This window comes from Leopardus geoffroyi, chromosome B4 (assembly GCF_018350155.1).
Source record: "Leopardus geoffroyi isolate Oge1 chromosome B4, O.geoffroyi_Oge1_pat1.0, whole genome shotgun sequence".
In the NCBI taxonomy this organism is placed as follows: domain Eukaryota; kingdom Metazoa; phylum Chordata; class Mammalia; order Carnivora; family Felidae; genus Leopardus; species Leopardus geoffroyi.
Genome location: NC_059341.1, coordinates 46,376,654 through 46,401,919, shown reverse-complemented (window position 1 = coordinate 46,401,919; position 25,266 = coordinate 46,376,654). Strand labels below are relative to the sequence as shown.

General features: G+C 40.4%; 1 protein-coding gene across 7 annotated transcripts in view; it reads left to right on the top strand.

Moving 5' to 3' along the window:
* Positions 1-6,005: 6,005 nt before the first annotated feature.
* The window catches only part of DUSP16 (dual specificity phosphatase 16), an 88,824-nt gene continuing 69,563 nt past the window's right edge, over positions 6,006-25,266 (top strand). Inside the window, exons 1-3 of one of the 7 annotated variants that reach the window (XM_045465712.1) lie at positions 7,297-7,499; positions 7,590-7,715; positions 12,657-12,785. The gene's annotated coding sequence lies outside the window, so the exon portion shown is untranslated. Of the gene's footprint in view, positions 6,124-6,527; positions 7,271-7,296; positions 7,500-7,589; positions 7,716-12,656; positions 12,814-25,266 lie in introns of those variants that run through there. The other 6 variants (XM_045465715.1, XM_045465710.1, XM_045465709.1 and 3 more) reach the window with 6 other exon arrangements.

The following is a 25,266-nucleotide window of genomic DNA, read 5'->3' as shown; positions in this document are numbered from 1 at the left end:
GGTATGCATTTTTAGACTTTTCAAAGCATATTGCCAAATTGCCCTGCAGAATAGTTACACCAATTTATACTTTGACCAGTGACATTGAGAAGGCCTGTTTCACCACACTCTTGACCTAATCCTGGGGTTACTCATTTAAAAAAAATCTTTGCCAAATTGATAAGTGAAAGGTCATCTAGTTTTTATAGTTAATTATGTCTATTTACATATTTGCTACCGAAAGATCAGATATACACTGATAACAGTGTTATTGCTATTTACTTTTTCTCAGTCCTAAGTCTTAATTTGACACTGAGGTTTTTTCACCTCTTTCATGAGCTGGGATTTTATGTTTTTGAACCCCTTTACCTCCTTCTTTCCTTCCATTTCCTTAGTAAACAGTATGTATTTGCTTAATTTAATTGAATGAAATTGAATTCCTATTAGACTTTTAAGTACTATATTTGGTGCAATTTCTTTGTTTCTTTAGATGAGGAGCACAGACTGCTGTACTGAGAGTTGGGAAACCTGTTTCTAATCCCAGCTCAGTCCCTGACTAGCTGTGCATCTTTGGGCAAGCCACTTAACCTCTCTGGACCTTGGCTTTCTTGTATGTAAAGTGAGTGGGATGGTACCAGGTAATGTCTCAGGTAACTTCTACTTCTCATATTACATAGCTAAAATGTTTCTTTCATGCGGTTTCTTCAGGGGCAAACTCTTGGAACTGTGTAGGACCTTATAATGCATAGCAAGGAGTTCAAATTCTATCCTAAAGAATTTAAGCAGGTTAGTACATGATCTGATTTATGAAGCCTAAATATAACTAAGCCTAATAGTTTGGTTTTGAAGAGTTTGAATAATCTATAAATAGTTATTTAATCTGGCAGCTCCCTTTCCAAATAGGAAGGAAGCATGTTTGATAAAAATGCTACAAATACTGTGTCTCCTACTCTGCCACAAATACTGCTCCCCTCCAGGACAGTGTCATCTCTTTGAGGCAAAACTTGCTGCTTTACAGAACTATGATTCATTTGTATAGTGCCACGAGCCCCAGGACAATAGCAGCCACCACCATCCAAAGTCATAGCCAAGACTTAAATGTAAAGTAGGTCGAATTTGTTTTTGTGGGGTGTGTGTGTGTGTGTGTGTGTGTGTGTGTGTGTGTGTGTTGATAGTCCTTTAAAAATCTGTTGAAAGCTAGGTGCTCACAGAAAAACCCACATAAGAATATATGCACAAAATTTTAGGGGCCTCCTGGACCCTTGGAAGCCCATCCATATATTCCCTAGCAACACATGAATCCTAGGGTAGGAACATTTATTGGGACATTAAAGGGATCCCTGGAGATTAAATAACCAAAAATGCTTCCTTTCTGGAAAGGGAGCTGCCAGATTAAATAAATATTTATAGATAATTCAAACTCTCTTTTCAAAACTAAACTATTATGCTTACTTATAAATACCCTCTTCATAAATCAGATCATGTACTAAGCTGCTTAAATTTTTTAGGATAGAATTTGAACCCCCTTAGCATGCATTATAAGGTCCTACACAGTCTGGCTCTTCCCTGCCCTCGTTTTATACTTTTGAGCCCCGCTGGCCTTTCTTTTGCTCTGGAAACATACCAACCCTCTCCAGGTCACTCTGCTTCTACTGAAGTTTCAGAATGACCTCTTTCCTCTGCCAGGACCCCTTTCCCTGGTTGCCATCCTTCAAGGATGAGTTCAAATGTCCTCTCCTCATGAATGCCTTCCTCAACCACTTTTGCCCCCACCCTCAATCCTTTGCTATCCCATCACCCAGTTTTCTCCCCACATAGTCAGTGCTATCACTGTCCTGGCCGTTGTTTTTATTTGCTTGTTGTCTTCTCTCCCCAGTAGAGCATTAGTTCCATGAGGGAAGGGGCCTTGCTTCTCTTATTTATAACTGAACCCTCTGAACCAGGCACAGTGACTGGCACACATTGGTAGCAGGCACTCAATTACCAATAGCTGAAGAATGATTAAGCTTCAGCCAGGGGTGGATTAAACACTTAAGAGGGTCTAGGGGCACCTGGGTGGCTCAGTCGGTTGGTTAAGTGTCCGACTTCGGCTCAGGGCATGATCTCACAGTTCATGAGTTTGAGTCCCGTGTCGGGCTCTGTGCTGATAGCTCGGAGCCTGGAGCCTGCTTCGGATTGTGTCTCCTTCTCTCTCTGTTCCTCCCCCGTGCGCACTCTGTCTCTTTCTCTCTCTCAAAAATAAATAAAGATTAAAAAAAAAAAAACACTTAAGAGGGTCTAAGCACTGAAGATTATGGCACTCCTCCCCCATATTTAACTCTAACTAAAAACAAGACTAAACTGCACACTTACATGTACTGAAATGTCCTAAGTGTATGAGTTGTTTATCTGCCTTTGGGGACTCTAGCACTCACTCATCCCTTTAAATGTGCTGGAAGCGGTACATTTTTGGTTCAGCTTGTCTCTGCCTATAAAAAACCTTTCTGGGATTTTGACAGGTATTATGTTGAATCTCGGGAGAACTGACATATTTATTATATCCAATTATTATTCCCATCCATGAATATCATGTGTTACTCCAATTAATTAGGCCTTCTTTAATTTCATCAGCATTTTATATTTTCTGGCATACAGATCCCATACATGGTTTGTTAGATTTATACCCCAATGTTTCCTATTCTTTGGAACAATCATAAGCGGTAGTTTTCAACGTTTATTTATTTTTGGGACAGAGAGAGACAGAGCATGAACGGGGGAGGGGCAGAGAGAGAGGGAGACACAGAATCAGAAACAGGCTCCAGGCTCTGAGCCATCAGCCCAGAGCCTGACGCGGGGCTCGAACTCACGGAGCGCGAGATCGTGACCTGGCTGAAGTCGGACGCTTAACCCACTGCGCCACCCAGGCGCCCCAAAGCGGTAGTTTTTAATTTGCTTCCACATGTTTGTTGTTAGCATCTACAGAAGCTCTTTTAGTAGAACAAGGAGAAATGTGCTCTTTCGCAAAGTAAACTTGTTCAGGGTTACCTGTTGGACTAATAACAGGCTATTTATCCTAACATTTTAGTACTTCATAACGTGCCTTTAAATCTCTTTAACTTAGCCCAATTGCTACACACCAATCTCTACTACTACTCATGGGTCTACTCATCCCTCACCTGAATACACCTTAATCCCACCACCTCCATGTCTCTGTTCATGCCATTTCCCCTACAGAAGAGTCTTTCCACTGAGCCCTTTTAACCTAAACTAAATCTAAACTATCCTTCGAGGATGAGGTCAAAGCTCTTCAGAAGCTGCCTTCCCTAACAGCCCCAACATACATTGCTCCTTTTTTCTGCTGGACTTAAAAAAAAATTATTTGAGAGAGAGAGAGAGAGAATGAGAGCATGAGCGGGGCAGAGGGAGAGAGAGAATCCTAAACAGGCTCCACAGTGAGTGCGAGACATGGGACTCAATCTCACGACCCTGGGATGATGATATGAGCAGAAATTAAGAGACAGATGCTCAACTGACTGAGCCACCCAGGAGCCCCTCCACTGGACTCTTAACCAATATTATGTGCCCCCCAATCACTAATTTAGTTTTTAATTAGTTTTAACTTGTGCCTTGTTTTCCTGATTAGATAATATATATTGGGGAGGCCCCTATAATAGCTATCATCATGGTACCAAATACATGGAAGGCATTTGAAAAAGGGGGGAGAAGTTTCAAGATGTGTCAGTTAAAGCAAAGCTGGAGCTTCAGTATGTAAAGGGTATTTCATATGTTCTTGCTGAGTCTTTCAACTAGGCAAGATCGTAGGACAAGGATTCTCTCTTTTCCTTCCTTCCCCCAGACTCCAACTCCTCCAACTAAGCAGATTTGAGATGCAGATCCTTTTAAACTACCCCTTCTAAACTGTTCTAAAAAGAACAGGTCTATGGTTAGCAGATTGTTGGAAGTTTACTTCAAGAACATAGGTAATCCCACTAAAGCTGCAGTAACATCTCCTGGCCACCAGAGGACCGGGGCGCCGCGGGAGAGATTGCTTCCCGCCCCCCCCCCCCCCCCCCCCCCCCCCCCCGCCAGCAAAAGTCTTAGAGGTCAAAGGCAGAGAGGCAGAAGAACGTGGGCTCTGCATCTGTGGCCTTCAGGCTTAATTGACTACCCCAAGTGCTCAGCGGTCTCCCATCTCCAGATAGGCTCCTTTTCCTCTTCTGAATGATGAGCTGGAGGTTCCCAGAGGCTAACCCCAATACTAACCTTAAATGATTATCAGTAGTAACAAATGTACTTTAGTTGCAGGATTTAAATACAGAAAAGCAGTACAGAGATCTTTCTAACCCACCCCAAACCTGCCTCTCAGTTTTTTGGCCAGTTAAAAAAAAAAAAAAAAAAAAAGTCCCTCAGGCAGTGTCCAAATGGACATTCCACAACAAAGATGCCTTTAGGGACCAATGTCCCAAATCCAGCACATTGTAAATGGAATATTTTAGGAGCTAGATTATTCCTGCACATAAATTCTGGCTCATGGAGCAGTCCACTCGCAGTGTGCTTTTCCGTCGTTAATCACATCTTTGTTATGTGATATCCACGTGAGTACTTCTCAGTAGAAGCAGCTTCATGCTCAAATGCTCAAAGAACGCTAGAATAAAGCTCCGATTGTCCTATTCACTGATTCCAAGTCCTGGTTTGTCACCACCTCAGGTCTCCTCTAGTTTTCCAAAGAGTGTAATGTAATCTCACAGGAGAGCTATTCTGATTAATCCAAATTAAAAAAAAAAAATGCACGAAATGTGTAGCGTTAAATCAACAGGGGCTTGCACCTCTCAAGAGACAGTGAACCTCCGGTCTGATTTAAAAATGATTCGGCGCTGCCCGATGTAGAAAACACGCTAGAAAAGAATTTTATGCTGCCCACACTCATTAAAATTTGTAAACGTAAACAAGTAAACATAAACAAAGTAAAATAACGAATGTGAGGAACAGTCATGTGGGGTCTTTAAACGACAAACACGTGTAGATGGCTGAATGCCTGACAACACACTACAGTGATTTTTCTTCAAGTACCTGTAACTTCTCTTTCACAAGAGACGGCAGTGCCCTACATTTGGGATTCATCAGACTTTTGAAGGAGTGATTGTAATTCTCTCAAATCATTGTTTGCGTTTCTTCGTGCTGGTGAGGCAGCTGGAAACAGCGCAACCAGGAGGAAGAAGCTCTGGGTCTCCGGGGGTAAGTTGGGGGCGGGGGGAGGAACACGCTTAAATACCTGTTGGGGCGCAGCCCCCGGCCCGGGGTCGGGGCTGGCGGGCGCGCGGGCGCGGAAGGAGGAGGCCGCGGGGGCCGCCTCCTCGGGCAGCCCCGGCTCCTCCCAGCGGCGCCTGCGGAACCTGCCAGTGAGTCGCCGAACTCCGGAACGGAACGTGACCCGACCCCTCCCCGAGCGGCCGAAGCGAGGCGCGGAGTCGCGCTGCGGACCCGGGCGGCCGCGGGATGGGCGGGCGGGCGCGCGGCCCCGCCCGGCGCCCACCGCCCTGCCCTCGCCTGTCTCCTCCTTTCCCCGGGGCTCCGCTGAGTTCATTCACTGGGATTGGTTTCAAGTGACGCCATCTCTTTATTTTTAAACCAATGACCTCATCCGCGCTTGAAGTTTCCTGACCAGCGACTCTTTCTCTTTCCCCCCAACCCCCCACCCCACCCCCCCGCCTTTCCCCCTCTGTCTGTGTATCACTGTTTGGGGGGCTTTAATCAGTTTTTAAACGATTATTATCACTTTTCCCTCCCCCCCTCCGCTTTCCCCACGCGGCCCCCCACCTTCACCTCCCCAAGTTCTTCACCCCTTTCAACATTGTTTTTTCAAGGCTGACGGGGGGGGGGGTGTGGTGGTGGAAGAGAAAGAGTGAAGAAAAGTTGCAAACGTCTTCCCTCTTTCTAAGCTTCCCACCCCCACCCACCCCTCAGAGAAGGAGAAGATAATATAGTGAAAAGAAGAGGAGGAGGAGGAGAGCGCGACGGGACGGACGCGAGCGGGAGCGCAGCCGCCCTCCCGGCTCCGCGGCGGCGCCTCGCACGCCGGGCAGGCGAGGGGGACCCGAGGGGAGACGCCGTGACAACTTTCATTTCCCCCGGAGGGAGTCGGGAGGTCGGCGGCCCCAAAAGTAAGTGGCCTCCGGCCGGCGGCGCGGACCGTGCGGGCGGGAGGGCGCGGGGCTCTGGGGGCGCCCGCCCGCGCCGGCAGCATGGACGCTCCGCGGCGCTCCCCGACTGTGTGGGCGCCGTGCTCTAAGCCCCGCGGGCTCTGCCTCCCCGGGCGTCCGGGCCACCTTTCCGGGAGGCGGGGTGGGGGCGACCGGGGCCCCGAGCTGCACGAGCGTCTGAGCGGGGGTGTAGGCCTTGTAGGGGGCCGGGCCGGGCGGGAAGGGGGCGGGCGGCCGGGCGCGGGGTCTCGGTCCGTGCGCCCACCGGCCGCGCCGGGGCGAGCGGGCCCGGCCGCCGGATCCCGCCGCGAGGAGCCGCCGCCGCGGGACGCGGTACCTTCGCGGGCGAAGCTGCTCACTTCCAGGCGCGACTGTTACACAACACGCCTGCCAAGTGGGGCCCCGGCCTGACTGTTCCCATTATCCCAAATTCGCCTTTGGTGTAAGCAGCGAGGCCACCTGGGTGGTGACGGTGCTGCGTTCTCCAACCAAACCGACCAACCAAAAACTCGGTTTTCACGCTGGGGCCCCAGTCACGGTGTTGGGGGCGCGCCCGTGACTTCTTTATTTACACTAGCCGTAAAACGTGAGAAATAAGAAAGCCCAAGGAGGCAACCGAGGGTCTGTTTATCATGTATGGCTTCAGGTAATAAAACACCAGGGAGAAAAATATTTATGCAAAACTGAAGTTTTCAGATAATGGGTTAATTTCCTAGAACAAACCAACAAAAACCCGGTAATTGAGAAAATACGAGTAGATCTGAAAATGAATGGATACTGCAAAATCCTAAAGGAGTTGATTAAATGCCAGCTGCCAAGATCCTAAAGCCCTGGGTGTTTTCAGATTTTTTGGAGAAAGCACACCTCTCACCAGCCTGCGATGAATAAAGTGGAGAGGAAAAACCTGTTGCATAATCCCATTTGCCGTGGGGTTTGGTGTGCCGTCCCCTTGAACCGAGGGGAAGTGAGTTAAGATGCAGGGTTTTTAAAACTCTCTGAAGTTTTTATTTACCCAGTGCTCTGGCTGCCACTTCTGCTTTAAAAGATTATAGGTAAATACTCTGCTCTTACAAGTGAACCAAACCTATCAAACCTGTTTAGAAAATGACCAGGTATGTTTCTTTTCTTTCTTTCCGGTGTGTGTATGTACGTGTGTGAGAAATTTACCATCCATGAAAGACCTTCTAACTACTATTTGGGGAACGTAGGCTGTCAGAAAAATGCCTCCTTATGCCACCCATTTTGTGGGGCGGATTGAGAGTGCACTTAGGTGACAACTGTTTCCTCAAAGGATGTATACGATTTCAAATTCCATGAAGAAGAGTGCTTTTTAAAGTTAAGGTAAATTTTTAAAGGAAGAAAAGAATTCTTACCAGTTAATTTTTAATTATTTACCTTTCCTTCATTTTTAATTATTTACCTTTCCTTGAGAATCCTGTATATTGGTGGACACACAGCTTGGGAGGCCGTAGTTAATTGAGATTTGTGGAGTTCTGTATTTGGTGATGACAGCAAGCTGGAGAAATAAATTGAAAAACTAGGAATGTGTGGCTTTGGGTAGGTATTTTCATCAGAATGTGACGAGAGACCGTGAAAATTTTTTTGGTTTTTGTTTTTTAAAACAAAGTTGTAGAATTCACTGAGTTTGAAGACTGTTGTGGAAGGTTGCTGTTAAAAAAAAATGGGGGGGGGGGGCGGTGGTTAACACTGAACATCCTATGTGAAAACTTGAACTAAGTAACACCAGCCCAAAGAGTTGGTTTTTGGGTAAGATAATGTATACTTATCAAAGTTCCACGTGGGGGAAAATTAAAAATGGTTTAATTCTGGTAATATGAATAGTGTATGAAGGAAAGTCGGTTCAAGCACTGTAACCCTACATTCACATGTAAAATAATTGAATAGCTATAAAGTAAAAATAGTCATGAAAAATTGAGGATTAGGGGTCTCTGTGGCCAAAAACTTAATGGCAGTAACTGTAAAGGGGGGCAGAGGGAAGGTCCTGTTAACCCAGTTCTTTTCCTTTTTCTTACACGTTTTAAAACTATTTGTAGAAGTGATGCTGAGATCAGGTCTGAGATAGGTGCAGAGTTTAGGCTGGGGTCAGAAGGGCCAGGGTTGATGCTGTTTTCTATAAATGCTTGTATCCGGAATTTGATTCCATAGAGGTTTTGGTATATGGGATTATATATTGATGAAACTGATTTACATAGCTGTCCAGTATTAATGTTTTCCTATTTTCAACCAGTCACAATATTCTAAATATAATTTGCTAGAATTACCATGGAGTTTATCCTAGAAACCTGACTTTTCCCAGATTATCAAAAAAAGAAAAAAAAAAAGTGGAATTTTCTATCCTGTGTTACTGATTAAAAATTTCACTGAACGTATCTTTAAAATGTTTTGCATTCTCAAGGAAACACTACTTTAAATTGAAGAAGTAAATTAATATAGAGTAAGTTGATTTGGATCAGAATCCCAAGAAAAGGGAGGAAATAAATCAGGGGAAACAGAAACCAGATTTTATGATAGACTTCAACAGATTGGAAAAACTAGTTAAAAGGCTTCATAGGAAAAACCACAGTGGATGCTTGATTGGCTTTTTAAAAATTGCACCAAAATTTAAAACCAAGACACATATCCACCATCATAAAAGAAAATATTACTAATATTGTCTTAAGCAAAAATTAAGAAAGTAAGTCTTGCCCAAAGCCACATATGATATATTCTAAAGCCAGATGTCAATTTTTTTTGATTTTCTTGTGTTGTGGATAATCTCATGTTTTTATACATTCCATTAGTCCAGATGATCAAGGGTTGGCTATGTAAAGAGATGAAGTTCATAAAGGTTGGCTGGCTTTAAGAGGAGGCCATTCTCAAACACTGAGAAAGGGAGTTTGAAATTTAATCAAATAAATGACTGGAGGAAACAGAAGTGACTCAAAAAGAAGGATTTAAGGCAGATTACTAAGAACAGGTACAAAGAAATAATAAAAGCTTGCTAGGGGTATGATTGGTAAAGAAGGAGATGAGATACATCTTGGCATGAAAGAAGAAAGGCATAAAGGAAAAAACTCTTCAATACCAAGGCAACAAGAAGGAGGTAATGAAACTTCACCTCCTTAATTGGGATGAGATACCTCATTATAGGTATCACCAGAAAGTCATGAGTTTCATTACATAAAAAATTTAATCTTGGGGGAAGGGATGGGTAAAGTAAATTATGAGCATAAGTCCTAATTAAATGAGAATTTAGAACTTGAAATTGCCAAATATAAATTTAAAATGGAGACCCACTGCAATTTCAATTAAGTTATTAGAAAGGGAGAGATAGCTTATAAAAAGTTGAAACTATTGACTAAGTTGATTTCTAGATTAACTACAGATATAAATCAATCAAAACATTTATTAATGATATACTGTTTACATATACTGAGGTGGATACCAAAAGCTGGAGACATGGATCCATGCCCTTAATAAAGGTAGGAGGATTATAAGAATTTGTAAGGGAATTACGTACATATGAAATGATACACAGTTATCAGACAGCTGGGAAGTGCCAAATTCTTGGTGTAAGGGAGAAAGAGATTGGGGCATTGGGGGAGGTAATGGGAAGATAATCTTCATAGAGATAATAGAATTTGACCTTGGCTTTAAAGGATGGTTAACATGTGTATGGAGGAAAGGAAGTGGGGGAGGTCATTCATCCATCTCTTCATCAAATTTATTTGTAGCCTCTACTATGTGCTAGACGCTATTCTAGGAACTGGGCATACAGTGGAAAATAAGAAAAGTTTTTGCCCTTATGGGGCCTTACATTCTAGTGGGAGAAGAGTGAGGGACAGTAAATAAGTAAACATTACATGGAAAATCTGATGACAAATTTTGATGTCCAATGAAGATCATAACGGGCAGGGTCAAGGAAATTATAGAGGGCTAGTTACAGTCCCACTCATTCTGTGAATAACCTGTTTTGTGTGTGATATCCTGATGAATGTTGATGATACAACTTTTTAGTATTTATTTGCAGTCCAAACCAATTTGTGTAAAAGTCTACACATTATCTTTAACCATTTTTTTTTTTTTAAGAAACCTACGTAACATTTTTTAGATTGAAGCATGCAGGCTTTGAGTTTTTAACTCATTAACAATTTACCTACGATTCTTTTGCTACCATTTGCCAAGAACCTCCTGCTTTTGCAGTGATGTTAGTATGATTGTTTACAGCTTACCTAGGGTAATGATGTACATATTGGGCTGTATGCTTAGATTCTCCGTCAGAAGCAATATTCCTGTAGCCATCGTGCTGTAAAGCGAAGCTAAATTCCAAGGACAGGTTGTTTTGACGGTACCTTCTCGAGAACATATGAAAACCAAAGATGTACAGACAGTAGAAGTAAACTGTTCATCTTAATGTTTGGATAAGAGAAATAGGGTAAAGGGTGACACCTCTGCAGGTCTTGTCCACATAGTCCAAGATTCCAGTGGCTATTTGGGGCTGTGTTGTATTCTGTGTCTGTAATTACGTCTTCTTCAGTGTTTGTAAGGGAGTTAGGGGTCTTGCTGGAAATACTGTCTTAAGCTTAGGAGCTTTATACTGTTTTTCTACAAATAGTAGAAACTTGGAGTGAAATGTCAGTTCCGAAATGGAGAAGTGTGGACTCATTGTAGTTATCTGACCTTTGGGTTTTCTTTTGTTGTTGAGAAGATGTTCTTTATAGTGTCACTGAAATTTTTTTAGTGACTATTTCATGATTTTGGACACATTTATGAAGTACTTCTCAAGCCTTCCTTAAGAAATTTGTTCCTTCGTTTTCTCCATCATTTCTGTAGTTTTAAACTGAAAAAGATATATATATATATATATATATATATATATATATATATATGTACATAGCTGAAATTAAGATAAAAGATTTATATTAAGCATATATTACGTGTGCTTCTACAGTACATTCTGACGTACTTGGGATGAGCCTGTGGAAAAGAAAAGTTTTCAGAGGAGGTGGGAAATTCTTTAGCATTCCCTTGATTTCCTTCTAAACTAAATATTTAGAGAAGAATTGTAGCTCTAAATGCCAGGGGTGTGTGGTGTGTATGAGGACAGCAGAACTCAGATTTGTCTTAGTGACTGGGTGAGGAGTGGGGCAGACTGCAGTTTACAGAAAAAAGATGCACTGTAAATTGTGATGGTAAATGGCAAGGTAATTACTACTAAACCGTTTCCATTCTTCCCCTTAAAATTCATGAGGATAGGCATGTGTAGAGAGGTATATGCTACTTACTGTTTGTATTGCAGCTCCTGTCCTAAATAGTGCCTAGTAGAGTCGTCTTTGGATAAATATTTATTGAATAAATTCTCAGAACTGGTATTTTTGATCATTATGCCTCTAGCTTAGAGCATTGTTTTTTGAGCTTTGAGTTGAAACCTGCAGGGGGTTGCCTTATAGCCTTGGGCACCTGACTTGTTTGAGGAGTCTACTCACTCTAGAACCTGGACCCTGACCTCACCTCCAGCTTGCCTGATGCCGGCTGACCTCACCTCACCTTGTCCAAAGCAGTAGGGGTGGGGGTGTGGGGGGTTGTCACCTACCAACTCCTTCTTTTCCTGAGTTGCTAAGCTGTGTCCTCTTCTGGTCACTTCTCAGAACACTGAAGTGTTGCCAGTCTGGCCTATCTTATCATGGGTTTCTTTTGTTATTTTTGTTTGTTGTTTGGTTGGGGGAGAGGCATATTCCTCAGGAAGATAGTTCTTGACTTTGTTTTGTAAACTGTACATGGTATATAAAGCACGGTATTATTTTCTTTTCCTTCTTAGCTTTAGCTAAAAATCTAGGGTTCTTTTGAAAATGAACTGGTAACTGATCTTTTGATATGAACCAACTAAAAACACTGTTCTGTTTGTTTGTTTGTTTTGAGACAATCAGGAAATTAGAAAATGGAGTGCGTATTAGATGATATTTAAGAATTATAACCATAAAGTTTTTATCCATGTTAATAGTACTGTGGTTATGTTTAAAAAGTCTCATCTGTTAGAGGTACATACGGAAGTTTTTATAGGCAAAATGAAATGATGTCTAATACACGTTTTTTAAAAACTTCAGGACAGGCAAAACACACACAAATGGGAAATAAGTAAAACAATATTGGCAAGTTTTTTATAATTTTTAAGCTAGGTGATGGGTATATTGGGGTTTGTTACTGTTTTCTGTATTTTTATGTATATTTGGAAATGCCCATAATAGCTAAAACATATATTGCCAATTATAACTGTAAAGGAAGTAATTTAATACAGTAAAGTTATGTGGTTGGACATTTGAACTAATTTTTGATTATCTCCATTTTGCATTTTCTATAAGTTCTTTTAGTAATGAATTTTTAGAAGAAGAATTTTGTAGAAATTTGCCTTTTAGAAGTGTCTTAAAACTCTTTGAGACCTTGTAATGATATACTTGTAGTTTATAAATTGCTTTGACGTATTTTGTCTTTTATCCTCAGAACAAGATACGAGTTATCCATTTTACAGATGAGGAAGCTAAGACCTTAGACTAAGTAATTTATCCAGATCCCCAAACAAGTAAGAAGTGGTGCTAGCCCTGGAGCCGAGATCTTCTGATTCATTTTCAGGTGCTTCTTTTTTTATGTACACATTCTTGTAAGTGTTCTTTTTTGTGGTGTTATAAACCAGTGGTTTTCAAACGTTGTGGTGTCAGGACATCTTGTACGCCTTAAAAATTATTGAGGACCCCAAAGATCTTTTGTTCATGTGGACCGTATCAATATTCAACATATTTTAAATCAAGAAATGTTTAAAATGTTTACTCATTTAAAAATAACAAACTCATTAGGGGCTCCTGGGTGGCTCAGTTGGTTAAGCGTCTGACTTCGGGCCATGATCTCATGGTTCGGTTGTTCGAGCTGCGCATCAGGCTCTCTGCTGACAGCTCAGAGCCTGGAGCCTGCTTTGGAATCTGTGTCTTCCTCTTTCTCTGTCCCTCTGCCACTCATGCTCTGTCTCTCAAAAATAAGTAAATGTTAACAAAAAATTAAAAATGACAAACTTATTAAAGGTTAATGAAAAAGATCTTCCAAAACAAAAAGTATAGTGAAAAGTATGACATTTACATTTTTCCACTTGCTTTACTGTGTTGTTTATTTTTTTAATTATTATTAAAAGATCTTTTTTTTTTTAATGTTTATTTATTTTTGAGAGAGACAGAGCATGAGCAGGGGAGGGGCAGAGAGGGAGACACAGAATCTAAAACAGGCTCCAGGCTCTGAGCTGCCAGCATAGAGCCGGACACGGGGCCTGAACTCACGAACCCATGAGACCATGACCTAAGCCAAAGTCGATGCCCAACCAGTTGAGCCACCCAGGTGCCCCTACCTGTGTTGTTTAATAGACAGTTGGATTTCCATAACTGCTTTTAGATCCGATCTGTTGCAGTACAGTGTTCGGTTTGACTTATGTGAGGAAAACCCTCAATATACAGATATATAGTTGAAAAAAGGGTGGGCTATTTTAATATCTTTTCATGTAATTGTGGATATCCTTTGTCACATCAAAACTCAACAAGTTGTACATTCTGTCTTTTATTCATTCTCTCCCTCTTCTCTCTCCTTTTTTCTCCTTCTCTTCCTCTTTTTCTTTCTTTCTCTCTCTCTCTCCTCTAGTTCTCTCTTTCTCTCTCTCTCTTTCTCTCTCTCTTGCTTCTTGGGGGCAGAGAGAGAGAGAATCCCAAGCAGGCTCCACAGTCAGCTTGGAACCCAATGCGGGGCTTGAACTCAAGAACCGTGATATCATGACCTGAGCTGAAATCAAGAGTCAGACGCTTAACCAACTGAGCCACCCAGGTGTCCCAACAAGTGGTAGATTCTTAAAAGTTAGTTGCAATATTGAATATGAAACCATATCAGTGAATTTTTTATACTCTGTAACATTAAAATTTTGTTGGTCTGTCCTTGAACTTTGGATGGATCTTTGACTTGTATGTGATTTTGAAACATCACGTGTTGGTGATTTGAAAAATAATGGTTTACTGAGTTATGCAGATCTTTCAGATGTTGACATATTTGATTACACAGTATTTAACAAATCACATTCTTTTTTTTTTTTTTTTTTAATGTTTTTATTTATTTTTGACACAGAGACAGAGCATGATCGGGGAGGGGCAGAGAGAGGGGGAGACACAGAATCTGAAGCGGGCTCCAGGCTCTGAGCTGTCAGCACAGAGCCCGACACGGGGCTCGAACGCATGGAGTGTGAGATTATGACCTGAGCTGAAGTCGGATGCTCAACCAACTGAGACACCCAGGCGCCCCTAAATCACATTCTTTTATATGTCCATTATTCTCATCAAAAAAGTCTTTCAGTATTAGGAAGTGGTCAAGATTTTGCTGTCAAGTTCAGGTTTCCAAAAATTCTTATTTTATCTTGAAAGCTCAAATTTTATCATTGTCAACAGATATTGTCAGTTTTTTCCTTGAAGTGTCAGGCTCACTTTATTCATGTTAGAGAAAATATCTGCCACATACCTCAGTCTGATTAGCCATTGCCACTCATTCTTTTAAGCAAAAATGGTATTCTGTGAAAAAATCATGGTTTAGCTCCCAACTCAAACAATTGCATAAATGCTTTTCCTTAAGGCAGCTGTTGTAGTAGGTATGCAGCAGAAGTGTTTCTTGTATACTTACCATTTCGTCACACAATATTAAAAAGACCAAGTTCTCAGGAGTCAGATGCAACAAAAATAATAACTCTGACTGTTTTGGCAAGGACATTGTGAAGTGAAACCGACTTTTTAAAAAAATGATTGATGTAGTGAAGGATATAATTATTACTAGTATAGTTCTGTACTTCTGCCTTGATTTATGCTAAAGCACGAGCAGTTTTGCCCACCTTTGCTTTTGTACCATTAGAGCAGATATCAACATGGTTTTTTCAAGATAAATCATGAGACTCAAAACATTATTTAATACTTGGAGTAATTCAACAGCATTTATGTTCGTTGCCAATCATTCACATGAAAGAAGACCTTCTTCGATGATTAGTTGGCATGGATACTAGAAAGTGAAAACAAAACAGTAAGTCCACCCACATCTACGGATCTGTCCACTTATAAAGCATAAGTACTGTCCTTAAGGCAAGATATTAACTTGTAATTCATGTTTGCAACAAAATCTTTAATTTGATGAGATACTGCATCATTTTTTTAAGTGGCATTGCTGTGATTTCTTTTACTAATTTTTCATCCAACATTCAGCAGTGTTAACCATACCAACCAGTGCAATATGGTTATTTACTTTGTATAATGCTTCGGTGGTCTTTTTATTTCTTAAAACATTTTTTTATGTTTATTTTTGAGAGACATAGATCATGAGCAGGCGAAGGACAGAGAGAGAGAGAGACGCAGAATCTGAAGCAGTCTCCAGACTCTGAGCTGTCAGCACAGAGCCCAACTGTGGGCTTGAACCCACGAACTGTGAGATCGTGACCTGAGCCAAAGTCAGATGCTTAACTGACTGAGCCACCCAGGCGGCCCAGTTTTTTTATTTCTAACATGAAAAATCTTTTGGTTTTAAAAAGCTCATCATGTCAATGACTAAAACATTTAATTTCTTTAAACACGAGATGAATTCATTGGGTGATAATGAAGTTGTGGAGATGATAGCAGATATTAGCAGAAATTGCTATTGCTGAGAACATAGAAGTACTAAGAACACACTCAGTTAATTTCTGAAAACATACATATTTATGCCTTAAACTTTCTACCTTAGAAAATTAAAAAAACATAAGAATCTGTTAGTTGGCAGCATGATACATTATCATCACACACCACATATCCTCTGGATTCACCGTTGTACACTCATGAGAGAATGAGAGCAAAAAAGGCAGATTACATCTTTGTATTACTAAAAATAATTTTGCCATTGTGGATCCCCCAGAAGGGTCCCAAGGGCCTCCCACCCAAGAGTCTCTGGATCACCCTTTTAAAATGATGATATAGGGGCGCCTGGGTGACTCGGTTAAGTGTCCAACTCTTGATTTTGGTTCATGATCTCATGGTTCATGAGATTGAGCCCCACGTGGGACTCTTTGCTGACAGCGTGGAGTCTGTTTGGGATTCTCTCCATCTGTGGCCCTCCCCTACTCATATTTGATGTCTCTTAAAAATTAATTAATTTAAAAAATGCTGATATAAACTAGCACCATGTCCTATCATATTTTTAGAGGCGTCTAACATAGACATCTATAGCAATTAAGTAATGTTTCCGTCTTGACTGATTAATTTGTCAGGAAGAAGGGAGTATGCTATTGTGTGGGATGAGCCATGTGACCCAGAGACCATAATGGGTGGAAGGTCACAGAACATCAGAAAGTGGTTGGTAAAGGGTAGACGGAAGGGAGGAGTCGGTAAAAGCATTCTCCAACTTAACAAAAAATGAGCATTTGTTCTCCTGTTTTTCTTTTTGTAAACTAGAAAAGCTATTAGCCCATATATACTTACATCTATAGATATACGTTCATACTCATTTATGTCTGGGCTCGAACTCAGGAGTACTTGGTCATTTTTTGGGGTGGGGGGAGCAGAGAAGAGACAGTATCATAATTAAGAGGATGGGTGCTCATCACAGTCATTTGTTCTTCCAACTAGGGAGGCTGTTGACCTTTCTTTCCTGAGGAAGCTGAGGGATGACAGAAGACAAATGAGGTTAGAAAGAAATTCTGAAAGAAGAGTGAGTGGCATAGCCATTGCCGATCATGGGAATAGCTGTAGGCAGAACTGGGCTGTGGACGGAAGTGGAGAGATAAGCACTGGAGAGCAGAGAGGACTGGGGGTGAACTGGGTTCTCCCGTGTTCCGGACACTGGAAGAAGTACAGAGATGGGTGCAACAGGAGTCTTGGAGCTGACCGTATATTTGAGAGAGTTCTATCAAAATGCAGTTAAAATAACTATTTTAAATAATTGCACTGGATAGTCTGCAATTTTTTATGTCTTACCAACATTTAGATTTAATTATTATAACCCATGTATTTAATTACAGTAGGAGAAAATAACAATGCCACGAGTTTGGTGCAATGCTGGTAAGTCTCTAAGCTTTGGTTATGGCATCAGTATATGAAAATAGTGGCCGGGGCAGGTTTGGAACTGAAAATTCAAGAGGGAAATTTGAATACTTTATTTTTTACTAACAGGAGACCGAAGAGTTTAGTTCCAATAGATCTCCTTTATCAGTTTGTTATATATGTGGTACTTATTTCCAAAAAGGATTTGAGATGGTGGACGGAAGGATCTAAGTCAATAATCAAGAACAAACATGATTCTAAATTGTGTTTTTTTCCCCTATTCCCTACTGATGACATTTTAATAGAGACATATAATTGAGGTACTGTAATTAAATTGGTCTTTATCTACTATGCAGGAGAAATATAATCCTGTCCTCTCTTAGTTGCGTGTAGCATAAGCAGAGTATATTGTAAAGGGAGTGAGTTTGGGCAGGAAGATCATAGCATGTTAGAGAAAATTTTTTTAAAAATTCAGGACTGCTTTCAGCTGTAGTTAACAGAAAGCCACTAGCAGAGGTTTAAACCATAAGCCGTTTATTATTGCACAGTTCAGAGAAGTTCAGAGGTAGGTGGCCTCTGTTGGTTTAGCTGCTCCACAGTGTGCTCAAGGCCCCAGCTTTGCTCTGGTCTTTGACTCTGCCATCTTTTTGCATGTTCATTATTGCCACCAGGTAACAAAATGGCTGCCTCACTTTAGACATCACATCCCTTTTCAAGGCAAGAAAGAAAGGGAATCAAGCAAGCAATCCCTCCTGTGCTAGCCTGACAGAGAACACAGTCTTTCCCGGAGGCATCCATCCTATTTTCTCTGAAGTCTCGTATGCTTGAACTGTTTTACAAGACTGCCCCTAGTTCTAGGAGAGGCTGGGGAACTGTGTATGGCTAAGGGAAATGGCATGGTTGGGGTAGTGTGCATCATGTATCATTTCCTAGGCTTTGACACGTTGCATGCTGCCCAGGAAGAACTGGGATTCTGTTAGCAAGTTAGAAGGGAAGCAATGTCTGTTGGGTAGCTTTGTGTCTGTCACAAATATGCAGAAAGGAAAGCCCAAAGGATACTAAGTAACTTGCTAAAACAACTTTCTTTTAGTCTAGAGAGTGTTTTGAGTGTTCCTCCTCAAATAAGGCCATATCTATTTTCTTGTTTTAGTGGAAGGTTATACAGACCTATATCCGTTAGTTCTAGAGCTAATTTAAACACCGTTAGGTCTCAGTCTTAGTGTGACATAAGAATATTGTATTAGATAATCGCAGATATAATCTCCAGTTCTAAAATTCCTGTCTCCTTTTTTTCCCTGTCTTGACCACTCCACATTTATTATCTTTTTTCAATCAAAAAAGTGAACAGGATTAGAGAGAAGATACGAAAACGTATGGTGTTTCCTAGTCATCTTGATAGCTGCGTAGGATCTTTAAAAAAGATCTTGATGGCAGGGCACCTGGGTGGTTCAGTCTGACTCGAATGTCCGACTTTGGCTCAGGCTGTGTATCTCACGGTCCGTGGGTTCAAGCCCTGCTTTAATAAACAGTAAAAAAAAAAAAAAAAAAAAAAAAAAATTAAAAAAGATCTTGATGGCACAGAAGGTTAAAGTTAAAATGGGGTTTTGACTTTTGGGCAGTTACTTACACTACTACTGCCTCAAGTTTCTGCTGAAAATGAAAACTAAATATTTTTATTTTAATAGAGGAATATGTATATACATGTGTGTAGTCTATAATCAAAACACCCTGGGTACAGTGTTCTGAGAAATTGCCCTTTGTCCCAACAGGAGGCATTTTATCTTACTTTATTTTTATTTTTATTTTTTAATTTTTATTTATTTATTTAACATTTTTTTTTTAATGTTTATTTTTGAGAGAGAGAGGGAGACACAGAATCTGAAGCAGACTCCAGGCTCTAAGCTGTCAGCATAGATAGAGCCTGACATGGGCCTCAAACTCACAGACCTCTAGATCATGACTTGAGCTGAAGTCAGCTACTTAATGGACTGGGCCACCCAGGCGCCCCCAACAGGAGGCATTTTTTTTTTTTTTTCAACGTTTATTTATTTTTGGGACAGAGAAAGACAGAGCATGAACGGGGGAGGGGCAGAGAGAGAGGGAGACACAGAATCGGAAACAGGCTCCAGGCTCTGAGCCATCAGCCCAGAGCCCGACGCGGGGCTCGAACTCACGGACCGCGAGATCGTGACCTGGCCGAAGTCGGACGCTTAACTGACTGCGCCACCCAGGCGCCCCAAGGCATTTTAAACTCTATTGTTAAAAACCTGGTAGAACATCCCCTTTTGCTTGTTGGGCATTTGTTCTTATTTGTTAATACTGTTCACACTGCATATTTGCTTTAGATAAAATTAAAGGACAACCAAAGGAAAGTGATCTCCTTCATGCATTATGGCAACTAAATTTTACTTGATTGAGGCAGAAACTTTGAGGTTTTGAGTGCCTTAAAAAGGGATTCTACTTGTGTTTCAGCAAGAGCAGTGATCTGCTTCCTCGTATAAAATCCTGTCAAGTTTATATGAATTTGGATATACAGTGAGTTGAAAATCATATTCCCACCTCTAGCAAATTGCAGAGCAATTACACTTGCTTATAAAAGAGGCTGCTAAAATGTTAACATAAAAAGTTTTAATCTTCTATCCAACAAAACTCTTTTGGAACGATCCCACTGCATTTTATTTGTGGTTTATTTGTGGTTTATCAGTATTGGGAGACCCTGGAGATTAACATTGTTAACTGTGGCATTTAGGGGACCAAAAGGCACCTGCACTTTTGGGTGTATTTTTCAGAATAAAATGCATGTATGTATAACAATTTAACAGCTGCTTAAAACAGCTTAGGGGTAGCTTAGGGGCATTTAATTTCGTTACCACAGAATATCCAAATATCAGAAACTTTTTCTTCTACAGAAAGCCTCTTAAGTATGTAATTAAAGCAATTGTTTTCATTTTTCCTTATGTGAATGACTAAGAGCCTTGTTAATGTAAATATTCAGGAAGCTTGATTTTATAACCAACAATAAAAATCTTGTACAGCGGAAAACCCCATCTCTTGTCTGCAGTCCAACTGAAAGACAAACTCAGGCGTTTTTTTTCTGGCAGATGAATGACCCTTGTGGAAGGATCTTAGATGCTGTCAGTGGCTATCTCATTACATAATGTAATTAATGAGATGTTAGTTTAAAGAGAGTATTTGGGGGGGGGGGGAGGGGGGGAATTTCCAAGTACAAAATGTAGGCAATGTGGTATTCACTTGCCAGGAAAAAGTAGTTTTATACAAGTTTTTAGTAAAAGTTATTGTGAAATCATTGGAAATTTTTATTATGGAAATGACCTTAATTCATTCATTAAAATAAGCACTTTGGCTTCTGAGTCTGGTAGGCTTTTTTTCTGGACAAAAGATCCATTCTTTTTGCCAGTGGTCATCAATATGTCATTGTTATCAGCACAAACAAGTATTTACTGACTGACTTCTAAGAGTGAGGTATTAGAAGGGATGCAAAGAGGTATAGCATGTACTTGGTCATCAAGGAGTTTATACTTGTCACCATCTCTTTATTTTCTACTTTTCATGATTTAAACAAATCACCATAAAAGACTCCTTACTCTTTTCCCCAGGGGTTCTTCAACTAGGGGTCCAGCACACTCTATTTTCCTAGGCTGAGGGATAAAGTCACAATTAGAAGTGGAGGCCAGTCAACTTAAGGTCCTCTCCTGGCCGTTTCCCCTTCCTTCCTATGATTGCAGACTTGCCCTGTTTGCTCTAAGAGGATTGTGCTAGCCGGCTGCTTCTATAGGGTAGTTGGGGAGAAGGAAGACAGGGTCCTGCAGCAGCTCTTGGCTCCTTTCAGAATATGGAAGGTTGTGTGTGGAGGGGTGGGAGGGCCGCCTGGGTGGCTCTGTCAGTTAAGTGTGTGATTTCGGCTCAGGTTCATGATCTCATGGTTTGTGAGTTTGAGCCCCACATGGGGCTCTGTGCCGACAGCTCAGAGCCTGGAGCCTGCTTCAGGTTCTGTGTCTACCTCTCTGTCTCTTCCTCCCTTGCTCGCGTGTGTGCTCTCTCTCTCAAAAATAAATAAACATTAAAAAACAGAATAAGAAAGGTTGGGAAGGACACAGCAAGAAAAAGTAAGAGATCTGTTGTCATTTTTTCCTTTTTTTCCTTAGTAAAAACAACATAAAATTTGCCGTCTCAACTAGTAGTGTTAAGTACGTTCCCATTGTTGTAAAACATACCTTTAGTATGTTGTAAATTTTTTCACCTTGCAAATCTGAAAACTCTGTACCCATTAAACAACAAATCCATTTCTCCCTTCCCCCAACCCCTGCCTGGTAACCTCCATTCTCCATTCTGTTTCTGTGATTTTGACTATTTTAGATACCTGATGTAGGTGGAATTCTATAGTATTTGTCTTTTCATGACTTGTTATTTTACTTAGCATAATGTCTTCAAGGTTCATCCATGTTATAGCAGGTGACAGGATTTCCTTCCTTTTAAAAGCTGATTATCGTATTATCATTTCATGTATAACCATGTTTTGTTTATTCATCTGTCGACGGACATTTGAGTTGCTTTTAGTTATGAATAATGCTGCTATGGACATGGGTATACAAATACCTCTTAGAGACCGTGCTTTCAGTTCTATTAGATATATATCTAGAAGTTGAATAGCTGCATCATTTGGTAGTTCTGTTAATTTTTTGAGGAACTACCATGCTGTTTTGCATAATGTTCACACCATTTGATAACTCCATCAACAGTGCACGGTGGTTCTAAATTCTTCACATCCTGGCCAACACTTGCTATTTTCTGTTTTGTTTTGTTTTTTTGAGAATAGCTATTCTCATAGGTGTGAGGTGATAGTTCATTGTAGTTTTGATTTGCATTTCTCTGATGATGCTGAGTGATGATGATGAACATGTTTTCCTATATTCGTTGGCCATTTGTGTATCCTCTTTGGAGAAATGTTTAAGCCCTTTGCCCATTTTTTAATTGGGTTACTTGATTTTTTTCTTTGTAAGATGCCATTTTCTTTTTAAAATGTGAATTGGCAACTTAGAACTACTCAGAACAGGTGTGATACCGCAGGGATACAAAAGCGGAATGAGTGGAATATAGGAACTGGGGAGTAGCCTCCCCCATCTCTAGCCATTACCAACCAGTACCGCTTGCTTAGTTGAGGGCTTTGTATTCCAAAGAGGATTTGAGGTCTCAGGGTCATTCTCCTACTCTTCTCTTCCTCCTTGTTATTTACAAAACCACGGGGGTAGACAAGATGATAACCGAGGTGTTAAAAATTCTTAGGTTTTGAGAGTGACTGCCTTTTACCAACTGACCTCTAGCAGGTAAAATTTCCTTCAAACCTCAGTAATACTGACCCCTAGACTAAGAAATCTTTGTTAATGGCTAATAAGAAGCACTCCACAAAAGCTTTGTCAGATCTTTGGTTTTTTAACTTTTAATTTGACTTATTTTGTTCTTCATTCTGTAGTATCACCCTCAAATCCTGAGGCTAAAGATTAGTTCTTTACTGCTATATACAAGTCCTTCAGTGGGTATGTTGTACTTTGCCCTGAAGATATACAGCAATTGTTGTTTTTTAAAAACCTGCTCACAGTCATGAGGAAATAGAAGTCAAAGTTCATTTGGCAGTGTATTTGTTGTTGTTTTAAATTCATAGTGCAAACAGAACAGCCAGTCTAAATTCAGCGAATTTTTATTTTGGTAAAACTAGCTATTTTGTGTGTGTGTGTTAAATGCCATCTTTAAAGAAGTATTACCCAGCTGATTATTTATTCTCTGTGGCTTTCATAGTGATATTGTGGTAGTAATTAAAAGAAGTCATCTGATTATGGTGGTTGAGGTTGAAGGGTACTGTGGAATCTGCTATAATATGCTTAGAATTACTTTCAGATTTCAAGTGCTTGATATTTTTAATTTTTTGCATCTTATTGATACTATTTGGTAGATAACCAATCTTAAGGGAGTTCATCTTAGTTATATGCAGTTATATATTACCGCCATATGGTGCTGTGACTTAAAATGCTGTAATATTAACATTACTCTATGAAGTAATAAGAGAAACAAGTAAAATCCAGTAAACTGAATAGAATGGGTAAGGAATACGCATGGTGACCCAGAAAGAGACTGGAATTCGTAGTGCTTGCAGTAGAGTTCAAGATATCCAGTCCAGTATTGCCTTTGTGTTTGGCTATCCATGACATCTACATTGCTTTCTGGTATGTTGCCAGGTCTTGATGGAACATTACCAATCCCTTCTTTTGCCAAAACACTGAACAGAGCTGAGTGTGTGAACAGGGGAGGTAAGGCAGGAGTCTAAGGTAACTTCAGAGAGCTACATTGTGGGAAGCTGCCAGAATGTTCAGAGCCACGTAGGTCATTCTTAACCTAGATTATATAGAACTCAAGAATTGAAAATGCCTTTGATAACATTATGACAATTTCATTGCAAAAGATCATCTAGATCCTGTGGGGCTTCTCATCACTATCTCTCTGATTATGATTGGTTGTTTAGTTGTGAAACAACACAACCACCGGAAAACAGGTAAAGTGAAAAGATAAAACTAACTCATGGCTGGTAATTAGTAGGCCAGAATTCATTAATGTCATCATTATCAAAAAGGTGTGGAATTATCATTATCAAGAGAGTAGAAGATTTCCCTTTCAAATGATAGAATTTCATAAATTTATAATCTATAAAACTATCAGATGTTTTCATTATTTATCCAGTTATTTATGTTGCATGGGAAATACAGCATTTTTATACTATAGTTCCGTTTCTGGTTTCTGAAAGTGTATAATGTTACTCTTATTACAACATCAATATCATTTGTAATGGAAATTATTTTCCCTTTTAGATGCTTCAGAATCCACGTTTAAAAAAAATTTTTTTTAACATTTATTCATTTTTTTTTGAGAGACAGAGTGAGTGGGGGAGGGGCAGAGAGAGAGGGAGACACAGAATCTGAAGCAAGCTCCAGGCTCTGAACTGACCACACAGAGCTCGATGCAGGGCTTGAACTCATGGACCGTGAGACCATGACCTGAGCCAAAGTCAGACGCTCAACTGATTGAGCCACCCAAGCGCCGCGCCCCATAGAATCCACATTTTACAAATTAGAGTGGTACACATGCCTCTAAGACTGTGATTTGCTCACCATTTCTCTAATCTGTTTTGTGTTTGGTGGGGAAAGATTTGCTAGGAAATGTGACTAAAGTGATCATACAATTTTGGCTAGATAGTAGCTTTTATTTTAATTAATTTAAGGTTTATTTATTTTGAGAGAGTGAGAAAGAAGGCGCTTGTTCAAGCAGGGGAGGGGCAGAGAGAGAGGGGGAGAGAGAATCCCAAACAGGCCTTGTGCTGTCAGCCTGGAGCCCAAGGAAGCAGGGCTCAATCTCACAACTGCCATCACGACTCGAACTGACATCAAGAGTGGGATGCTTAACCAGCTGAGCCCCCCAAGCACCTTAATAATAAGTAAGCTTTTTCTAATTAAATATGGACTATATATGTAAACATTTTGATAGTATTAAGAAATCATTATAATTCACATTAACTATAAAAAAGTAGAAAAATCCTATGACTATCTCAGTAGATTCAGATGAAGCATTTATTAAATGATACAAAGCTCTTAGCAAAGAAAAATAGGACTTAACTAAATATGATACTAAGTTCTGGTGAGGATGGAGAGCATACAGAATTTTCATGTGTTGCTGGTGGGAGTGCAAAATGGTACCACTGTTTTGGAAAACAGTTTGGCAGTGTCTTTTACAGATAAGTGTGTGCTTCCCATATGACTCATCAGCCCTACTCCTAGGTATTTACTTCAAAATGAAGACTTATGTTCACACAAAAACTTGTATTCAAATGGCTGTGAGCTTTATGTGTAATCACCAAAAAACTAGAAAGAACTGAAATGTCCTACAACTGGTGAATGAATATACAAAGTGTGGTACATCCCTACAAAGTATTGATGTATGCAACAATGTAGATGAACCTTAAAGGCATTATATTG